Below are 11,337 nucleotides of genomic sequence, written 5' to 3' on the forward strand. Positions count from 1 at the left end.
CAAGAAACTGAAATAACATTTGAACTATATATCTTGGGTGTTAAAAGGCAGCAAACTAACTATAGCATTGTGCTTATTTAACTAAGAATTAAGTACGAAAATTCTTGGACGACATATAATATAATATATATAATAATATAATAATATACATAATATATAAAATATAATATATTAATAATAATAATTTTAATTATAATATAATTATTATATTATTATTAATATAATAATATATATTATAGTATATAATAATATTATATGTGAATATATTAAAATATATTATATTATATATTATATATTATAATATTAGGAATTCATATTACCGCGATCGTCGAAATTCTTTTTAAAATCTCAAATTTCCAAGCTATTATGCCGGCGTCAAACAAAAGAATCATATCTAAGATCTGCGGACGGCATATAGTGTCGAGATTATTTTGGTACGTGATACAACAATTTTTGTTGTTAACAACAAGTCGCCACTGGACCACAAAGAGCTAAAACATTGACATATTTCATGCGATAGAATACTTCGAGAATATTGAAATACGTATAAATCCTCAAGGTGGCCACAGCCGGTAAAACCACCCTAATTGCGTTATGTCGGGAACAGTCCGCTGGACCGAAACAGGTCTAACGGTGCACAGGTCTGGGCTCCCGATGGGTACAAATTTAAGCTTCGGCTATCTGCTACGGTGGAAAAAGGAAGCGTAATGCTCGCCGACGGTGGTTTCTACGACTGACGACAAAGCTTGCGCCGATAGCTCAATGAACCTGTCGAGAGCAACGGCTGCGGTCTCGCCGCGCGGCGTCTTTCCCATTAGGATTTAAATCCATGGCGGAGCGGATCAGTGTCGAACGGCGACGCCCGCTTTTGTCGGCCGGCTCGCGTTTTCGTGCGGCGATCGGTTCTCAGAACGAACGAAAGCATGGTCGAAACCGCGAGGCCTTGCCTCCGCCTCGCCTTGCCTCGGCTTTGCCGGCCTGTCCCGAGACCCTTTTCTCTCGTTCCTTCGTCTTTCGCTCGTCCTCCTTTCTCTTCCGCGTCCCCCCGCGCCCCCCCCCCCCTCGCGTCGCCGCGCTTCCTCTCTCTCCGCCGGCAGCATCTCTTTTTCCTCTCGGCTTATTTTTCTTGCTTAACCTTCCACGACTACACACGTAAAGGCCAATTCACACCGGAGCGTCCCGGCCTCCCGCGGCAACGATTCAAAGAACCCGTACAATTGCCGGACGGATTCCGCGTCCATGGTCCGTCCGGCCGCTCGGCTCGGCTCCGCTCGTCCCGGCTCGTTTCCTTCTTCGTCTCATTAGCAGCAACGCGAGATAACCGCCGTCCGAGAACCTTCGCGCCGACGAACGCGCGCCTAGATGCTCGCACGATTTCACGTTCTGCGATCGTCTTCGATGTCGCTCGGATTTTGGGTCGAATTCGCGAAACTCGCGGGGGACATCGATTACTTTCGATTCGATACAGGCTCCGGTTTGGCATCAGAATTATGGGATAAGACGAATCGAGTCGCTCGAGATCTTTTATTTTATATTTATTTTTATATATTTATTTTATATATTTTATATATTTATTTTATATTTATTTTTATATATTTATTTTATATATTTTATATATTTATTTTATATTTATTTTTATATATTTATTTTATATATTTTATATATTTATTTTATATTTATTTTTATATATTTATTTTATATTTATTTTATATATTTATTTTATATTTATTTTTATATATTTATTTTATATATTTTATATTTCTTTTTTATATTTTTTATATTTATTTATTTTATTTTAACCCTCCGCATGTCGTATAATTCTGAAACAATCGTTCAACTGAAAAATTGGCGGCGCTACAGTAATGTCTCTCTAATTGACGCCCGGATCGACCACAAAAATGGACAATTTGGGAAGAGGAGATACGATTATTCGAGCCTTGCGGTTTATTTTTATAGTTATAAATTGTCCACAATTGTACAGGGTGCAATAATAAATAATAATAATAATAATTGCAATAATAATAAATAATAATAATAATAATAATAATTGTGATAAAAATCGCAATCCGGAAATGGCGGATTCCTCGGATCATTTGAAGCAACTTCTTCCTTTACAAAAATTTTCTCCGAGGCACCGTTAACGAGTTATTAACGAAAAACAGTGACCAATAAGAATCTAGTACGGCTGACGCGAGGCGGCCCAGCCAACCAGCGCGCGAAGCCCAGTTCCGCCCAATGGCTCGCTCGCCTCGCGCCAGCTGAGCTCGCCTCTCATTGGTCACTGTTTTTCGTTAATAACTCGTTAATGGTGCCTCGGAGACAATTTTTGTAAAGGAAAAAGTTGCTTCAAATGACCCGAGGAACCCGCCACTTTCGCATTGCGAGACATTTTTGGAACACCCTGTACAAATTAGCCGCAAGGCTCAGATAATCGTATCTCCTCTTCCCAAATTGTCCATTTTAGTGGACAATCTGAGCGTGAGTAAGGGAGACTGACGCCCAAAAATTGGAGAATATTAACCCTTTGCACTCGAGCGGTGACTCTGAGGCACTAAAATTATATCGACAAAGTTTAGATTTAAGAAATTGTTAAGAGTGTAATTGTTGTGCGATTGCCAAGATGCAATTTCATATGCATAAAATGCATTTTGCCATATAAAATAAAAACACTATAAGTTAGAAAAGCAATTTTATATTATTATATTATATTTATATATATTATATAAATATAAATATATTATATTATATTATATTATTATATATATTATTATATATATATATATTAAACAGTTAAAATAGCTTCGAGTGCAAAGGGTTAATTTGAACGTTCTGTAATATCGTTTCCTTTATTAGAACCCGATGTCTCGCTTTCAAATATGAATTGTAATTGGGATTGGAGTGGAAGTGAATTAAAAGGAAAATGTTAAAATCGTTGATTTCAATTTCTACAAAAATGAGGGTTAAATAATCGAAGCAATCGGTTGGTTAAAGATTTTCGTAGCATACACGATTCGGCAATTTCTGGCCTATCGGGTACGTGTAACGAACGTATAAAATGTACCGTGGCTATTTCGTCGCCGATACACTGTCTCCTATGTCCCCAGATGGAAATCGAGTAGATTCGAGTTCTGATCGTGGGTAAAGGTACACTTTATCGAGTTCCCCGGGCAGTGAAGTGAAAAATATTCGGAGCCCACACCCCGCGTTGCACAAGACGAACACCCATGGTGTTGGCACCGGACTTTGTGGAGTTCAGCTGCGAGGGACACCGCACGGATTTTCGAGGACAGATTTTCTTCGACGTAAATTTACAATATCAAATGAGTGTACATTAACAGATTTACAATATCAAATGAGTCTATAATAACAAATAGATTTACGATAACAAATAGATTTACACTATGAAATGAGTCTGCAATAACAAATAAATTTACGATATCAAATGAGTTTACAATAACAAATAGATTTACGATATCAAATGAGTTTACAATAACAAATAGATTCGCAATATCAAATGAGTCTGCAATAACAAATAAATTTACGATATCAAATGATCTGCAATAACAAATAGATTTACAATATTAAATGAGTCTACAATAACAAATAAATTTACGATATAAAATGAGTTTCCAATAATAAATAGATTTAGAATATCAAATGAGTCCGCAATAACAAATAGATTTACAATATCAAATAAGTCTACAATAACAAATAGATTTACAATATCAAATGAATCTATAAGAACAAATAGACTTAGAATACCAAATGAATCTACAATAACAAATAAATTTACAATATCAAATAAGTCTACAATAACAAATAGATTTACAATATCAAATGAATCTATAAGAACAAATAGACTTAGAATACCAAATGAATCTACAATAACAAATAAATTTACAACATCAAACAAGTTTACAATAACAAATAGATTTACAATATCAAATGAGTCTACAATAACAAATGAGTTTACAATAACAAATAGATTTACAATATCAAATAAGTCTACAATAACAAATAAATTTACGATATAAAATGAGTTTACAATAACAAATAGATTTACAATATCAAATAAGTTTACAATAACAAATAAATTTAGAATATCAAATGAATCTACAATAACAAATAAATTGACATTAGCAAATACATCGACGATATCAAACAGATATAGATTGACAATAATCGTAAAGTGCACGATGCAATGCAACGCGCTCGAATAAATGCACTGTACGTGAACGAGCGTGCAGAAAATTGGCTGAAACGCGTTGTGGGTCACGAATGCACGCCGGCCGAGAACTCCACGTGACCTGTTTGCGACTGTACAGGGCGTTCCTCAATAATTGCATCTTTGCAACGAACAAGCTTCCAGCTTCGAGTTCACGATACGTTCAGCCGCGAAACTTCAAGTTCTTTACAGACATTCGGACTCTTCGCACTTTCAAGAAGAATCGCGTCTTCGGTTTCGCGCTAGCTAGGAGGGTTATGTCAAGGTTATATGTTATAAGGTTATGTCATAAGGTTATGCCAAGGTACATAGACGGTTACTGTGAAGTGACCAATTACTGTGCTTTTGGTTCGTTTTTGGGCACAATAAACTTCATATTTATCGAATAATAATTTTTTTTATTACAAAATAAATCAAATAAAAGGATACACAAAAATTCAATGTTTATTATTCGATAATTACAAAGTGAATTATGCCTGAAAAGTAACCAAAGACACGGTAATTGGTCAACCCACAGTAACCGGCTCCACTACCCTGTGTCATGTGAAATATCGAACCAAATTAACGCTTTATTTACCGGGAGCTTATTAACACTATGCCGTCCGCAGATCTTAGATATGATTCTTTCGTTTGACGCCGGCATAATAGCTTGGAAATTTTAGATTTGAAAAAGAAATTTCGATGATGGCGCTAATATAAATTCCTAAAAGTAAGATAAGTCATCCAAGAATTTTCGTACTTAATCCTTAGTTAAATAAGCACGATGCTATAGTTATCATTATCATTGTCATTGTCATTGTCATTGTCATTGTCATTGTCATTGTCATTGTCATTGTCATTATTATATATTATATATTATATATTATATATTATATATTATATATTATATATTATATATTATATATTATATATTATATATTATATATTATATATTATATATTATATATTATATATTATATATTATATATTATATATTATATATTATATATTATATATTTATATTACATTTTTTTAAATAACAATTTCGTAAGAAGTTGTTACACAGTATCGTTCCAAATAATATTAGTATTAGGATTATGAAACGCCGAAATTGCTGTCGAACGAATGAAAATCCTGCGATTGTGTCGCCGGGTGGGTCGACCGACGCGTCAACCGAAAGGTCCGCAAGGATCTTTCTTGTTCCACGGAGCGGTGCTCGTCCTTCGAACGCTTCCCACATATTAAGAAACAGCCTGTACAGTCGGTGCTCCGGTCCAGCTACAGACTCCACGGTGGGAAAGTATTCGCGAGCAACGATGCAGACGCACCCCGAGGCGTGCACCGAGCGAGTAGCGTTCGCCGGTATTAAACTACGTTCTCACAGGCAACGCGCGTCTGTCCTTTGTTTTCAAAACACTGGCCCCCGGTGCCTTGTTCATTTGAAGAGGTATCGCGAACCACCGCCCCATCGCGCAGCCTACGCGCGACATTCAGCGGGGTTTCCTAGGAGAACGCTGACTTCGACCCCCCACCTGTGCTCGCGACGAATACAGGTGACGCTTCGGGAGCAATGGTACTCGAGATAGAACTCCCGGGAACCGAGAATGTCAACTTTCTTTTCCATGGAAATCGGTAGAAAAGTGCACTCGGTGTTGAAGATGTCGCTTCGTATACTTTGCTCCTCGAAAATTCAATGTTTCACGACCCTCAGACTCCTTGAGTACAATTTATTTCGGAGTTACAGTGATCAGAAGTGGTTGGATTATAGTAATTTCTTGCAAGAAAAAGAAAATTAAAAAATTATGGTATTTCAGGGAAATGTGGGGTTCCTGCGATCATTTGAAGCAACTTTCTCCTTTATAAAAATCTTCTCCGAAGCATCGTTCACGAGTTATTAACGAAAAACGCCGACCAATGAGAAGCGAGCTCGGCTAGCGCGAGGCGGCCGAGCCAACGAGCGCGCAGAGCCCAGTTCCGTTCATTGGCTCGGCCGCCACGCGCCAGCTGATCCCGCCTCTCATTGGTCACCGCGGAACTGGGCTTCGTGCGCTAGTTGGCTCGGCCGCCTCGCGCTACCGGTGCTCGCCTCTCATTGGTCACTGTTTTTCGTTAATAACTCGCAAACGAAGCCGCGGATCGCATTTTCGCTAAGGAAAAAGTTACTTCAAATGATCTCACGAAACCCTCAGTTCCCGGAAATACAATAATTTTAGGGCACTCTGTATGTTGCGAAGCTACATTTACACCAATGCAGAAATATTAACGTCAAGAAAACAGATTTTTATTTCTACTTAAATATTCACAATTGGTTAACCAGTTGGCTGTTGCAATATCTTTGAAAAGCGTGTGAGTTACTTCAATTTATTTATTACTTTATTTTACTTTTATAATTATATATTTATTTATTACTTTTTTATATTACTTTATTACTTCAATAATTACATCATATTTCGTTCGAATACAGCACTTTTACAAAATACATAGTTGAACAAAGGATATCAAAGTATTAAATCATTCTTAATGCGATTAACTGTGTTTTTGACGAGTATACTAGTCAAAAAACAGCTGACCGGTCATCAAGTTAATCGCTGGAAATGTCCGTCAGGAGTCAGAGACTCGTCGGAGTAGGCCAAATATTATAAATATGTTATAATATTTATAATGTTATAAATATATATGTTATAATATAAAATGCGAATTTTACGCATTTCCATCGATACGCTTTCCAAAAAACAGCTGACCGGTCATCAAGTTAATCGCTGGAAATGTCCGTCAGGAGTCAGAGACTCGTCGGAGTAGGCCAAATGTTATAAAAATATGTTATAATATTTATAATGTTATAAAATATATGATATAATATATTAATATTATATTATATTATATTAATATATAATATTATATTATAATAATATAATATTATAATATTATATTATATTTATATTATAAATTTATAATATAAAATGCGAATTTTACGCATTTCCATCGATACGCTTTCGTCCTAAAAGTATCACAATTAAGAACGGTTTCCCAAGTGACTCCTGTTCTCTCGCAACAGGATGCAGAACATTTTTATTTCGCACGAAGATCCGCAGTCGAACGATCATTGGCGCGGAAGATGCAAAACGTGCGATCCTGCCAAAAAAAAAAAAAGAAAGAAAAGGACCCGTCTCGATTGAGATCCAGGAAACCACTATACTCTCTTTTTGGGTCCAGGACGCGTCCGAGATTCGCCACATCCGTTTCCTCGGCGGAGTCTTCTCGCCGCGTCGGATCCCAATTGTCGGCTCGCCGTCTCGATAGCGTATATATGCAGCCTGTAATTTCGCTACTTATGCTCCTCTATACCACTTCCTCGGCGCGACGACGGCATTCACACGTTTACGAGCGCAACGAAAACCGTCTCTCTGCCGACACCTGTATTTGTATTGTACTAGCAGGATGGATCGACGCCAGCGGAAATGCTCGCACGAAGTCGCATTGTTTCCCGTGGCTACGTTCTGGCTGCGTTCGGTGTCCTACCAGATACATACTGTTTGCCTAGCCGCCGGGCGTCTATAGCAATCGATTTTCGGAGCACACCTTGTCAAACGGATCCATTCACGAATCCCTGGATACCGTTGTATCCTATTCAACGGGACGCGTGCGCGACGAGGGCGAACGAATAATCGAACCGATTCTAGAACTCGTGTTGGCTTCCGACAATGGCCAAGTGGACGTCGAATTTCGAAATCATTGGAAACGGGACTTGGTATAGGTATAGATCAACCAAGACCAATGATAACCAGACTTTGGATCTTTATGAGAAATAAGTATTTTCGAATACGATCGGAAGAGACAGTAATTCCTGTCTCTTCCGACAAAATAATATTTCCGAAAAAATAAATCGTTCCTTTTAACCCTTAGCGCTCCTGCACATTTTTGAGCGGAGCGCCTGAGATAAAGGAAGTCTTATTTCGAGCGGAAAAGATTACACGTCCTTGCGAATGTATTTGATATTTGATTTATTTTATAAATATACATTTTCCTATTGTAAATAAAAGATAAACTTTAAATTTTGTAATTCACCACGGTGCGATATCTTTGGTAACAATCTCCCATGTGCGTTCTGGGTTTACTTGGACAAGTGTCGCAGTATTCGCTTTGCCAAATAGAGTTACCAGATATTTCTTTCAAGTTTAGAACATTTTCTGCGTAGTGAAGAGAATAAACTTTGAAGTAACCCTTTATCAGACATAGCTTAAGAAACGTGTTACATAGATGCACGGGCGTAGTAAACCTTAGTATAGAATAAAAATTTGTATCGCGTCATCGAAAATATTGATTTTCTTTCTTTATAATTTTGTACGTTTCCATTTATATTTCATCGGATCTTTTCGTTCGTTCAGCATTTTCTGTAGCTTCGCCATAAGCTTTGCAGAAAATATCGCGAATTCAGTGTCGAGAAAGTGAAACAATATTTGCGGTATTTTAAGAAATTACATTTAAACCCTTGACATACCATTTTCCTCGCAGTCACTGCGATTAGAAATTTTTCGATTGCAATCATTTCTTAGAAGGGGAAGAAATATTGATGCTTATAGTGCGTCCAAATTTACTCGGATGCTTAAATATTGATCACAAGGGATTAGAATTCTATTCCACTTTTAAAGGACAGAATAATAATTTATGCTCAATCGGTTATTACTAGAAATTTTTACGAGTCGGACTCGTCAAAGTAGGGGTTAAGAACTTCCGTCTTTTACATGTTTAATTTTAACAAATAGATTACTAATTGAATTTGAATAAAGAAATTCGACGTATCTTATACGATAAATATAAAGTGAATTACGCTTGAAAATAAAGTGAAGTCACAGCGATTGGCTACCCCACAGCAACTGGGTCCTATTACGAGTCAAACTCGTCAAAGTACAGCGAATGATTAACCCTTAGCGATCCGCGCGGGAAAGATTACACATCCTTGTGAATGCATTTGATTTTATTTATTTTATAAATATACATTTTCCTATTGTAAATAAAAGATAAATTTTAAATTCTGTAATTCTCCATGGTGCGATATCTTTGGTAACAATCTCCCATGTGCATTCTGGGTTTACTTGAACAAGTGTCACAGTATTCGCTTTGCCAAATAGAGTTACCAGATATTTCTTTCAAGTTTAGAACATTTTCTGCGTAATCGTTGGTTTCCTTTATAATTTCATTTACCGATTCGTCCGTGAAAAATAATTTAAAATATCGTATCGGCTGTTCGATGTTTGTAGGAACTTGTGGTCCAACGACCTGTGGCAATACGCTAAAAGATATTCTATCAGGAATATGTAATTCTTCCGTAACATCGCGCCATTCGTCTAAGTCTTGCAACGAATCTTCGCTTTCGCTTTCAATAATTCTCATTCTTCGTGTCTTTGGTAGTATAATTTCGCTACTACTACTCGAAGTGTCAGAATCGTAACCAACATTGTCTTCCACAATGTCTTTTAACTCTTCAAAATCAAATACGTCTTCGGTATCGCTCGACTCTAAATTCTCATCGTAATATTTATTTTTTTCCATGTTGCTAACCATAGAAAAGGTCAAAAAATGGTTTAATCGTAATGGTACAGACTTAGCACGTTTTAACTACACATAACAATTGCTAACGCCGACGATAACGTATGCTAAAAATATTTGGCTCCGCAGCGGAGCCTTCGGAGCGCTAAGGGTTAATATTTCCGGAATGTTGAAAATAGTTTAACAACATCGTAACATTGTTCTTCTATTTTCATAATTTTATATATCAGCTATGCTTATTTTTTCCTATAAATACATAAAATCCAAAATAATAAAGTCCAAAAAGTTCAAAAAAATCCAAAATAAATAATAAAGTCTAATGTCGCTAATGCTTGCGAGTTGTTCGTGTAGATCTAAAAACGAGGGTGCTTTTTGCTCGTCATAGTTTACGGAATAATTGAATTTTCATCGCGTACACCTTGCTTCTGTGCAAGCGAAACCAGACGGTGTCCTCCAAATTGGTTACATAAGTGGGGAATGTCGGGACAGCCTAGTCCTCCCTCGGGCCCGAAGAAGAACGATCAGTGTCGAAGCAAAATAGGGGTGGCCCCTGTTTCCTCCGAATGCGACCTGAGAATTCTTCCGAAGCGATTTCTCGGCTTTTGGCGGGCGCGCGCACGCGCACGCGCGCGACAGCTGACTTCACGTGACAGAAAGTTTTTCTGCACAGAACTTCGAAAACTTTCGAAAAATCTCTCGAACCGCGGAGTAAAATTAACTCGTAATTTATTCCTGATAAAACACCGATCGTTGCATTGTTTATACAGCCGTAATTAGTGCGAAATCAATCGCGAACAAAGCTCTCATCTAATAGATATATAATATAGTATAACGATAATATAATATAATAATATAATATAATATAATATAATATAATATAATATAATATAATATAATATATTATATTATAATATATAATAATATAGTAAAATTAAATTTTGATGAAACAAGAATTGTTGACACTTTACACAGTCGTAATTAACGCCACTTTCAAGGAGTCTATTGGATCGTCAGTGAAACAGGAGCACCGACAAATCGTACTTTTACATCCGTTCCACTTTATTCCTGTATTAGCTGTTAGTCGCATAAAAAATCTCGACAGAATATCGTCTTTCGGCAGTCATGGCCGCGAGCTGGATGACGATGGGTGGCCGGGAGTGCCGTGTAGGTACCAACACAGTCGCGCGGGTCCCGTAGGCGCAGCTTCACAGTTTCGTCGCACCCTCTCGGGCACCGTCGCTAACGCAGTAAATGGATAATGTGCTGCGTCGTCCATGAAACAAACGCCGCATCAATTCGCATTAAGCACGAAAACGACTCACGGCGAGCTATCAAGCTGAAATTACCGAGTCCCCGATGCTCCTTGCGTGCCCGCGAGACGTTCGTGTGCTTGCTCTTTCGAGAGATCGATATTTAGAAACACGATTCCGAGGCACGGCTCGCGATCAAGAACCGCCTCGCCTCGAGTCCCCCGATTAATTCAACCGGCGTTGATTCCGCTCTATCGCAATCTGAAAAGGATCCCGTAACAACAAAAAGCCCCGGAGCACACATTATATTTCGCTGCATTAAACATACATGACCCC

General features: G+C 37.6%; 1 protein-coding gene across 1 annotated transcript in view; it reads left to right on the top strand.

The window, feature by feature from the left end:
• Myb (proto-oncogene like protein Myb) overlaps positions 1 to 11,337 on the top strand; it is a 116,655-nt gene that overhangs the window by 30,441 nt on the left and 74,877 nt on the right. The window lies entirely within an intron of this gene.

This window comes from Megalopta genalis, chromosome 1 (genome assembly GCF_051020955.1).
Source record: "Megalopta genalis isolate 19385.01 chromosome 1, iyMegGena1_principal, whole genome shotgun sequence".
Taxonomy (NCBI): domain Eukaryota; kingdom Metazoa; phylum Arthropoda; class Insecta; order Hymenoptera; family Halictidae; genus Megalopta; species Megalopta genalis.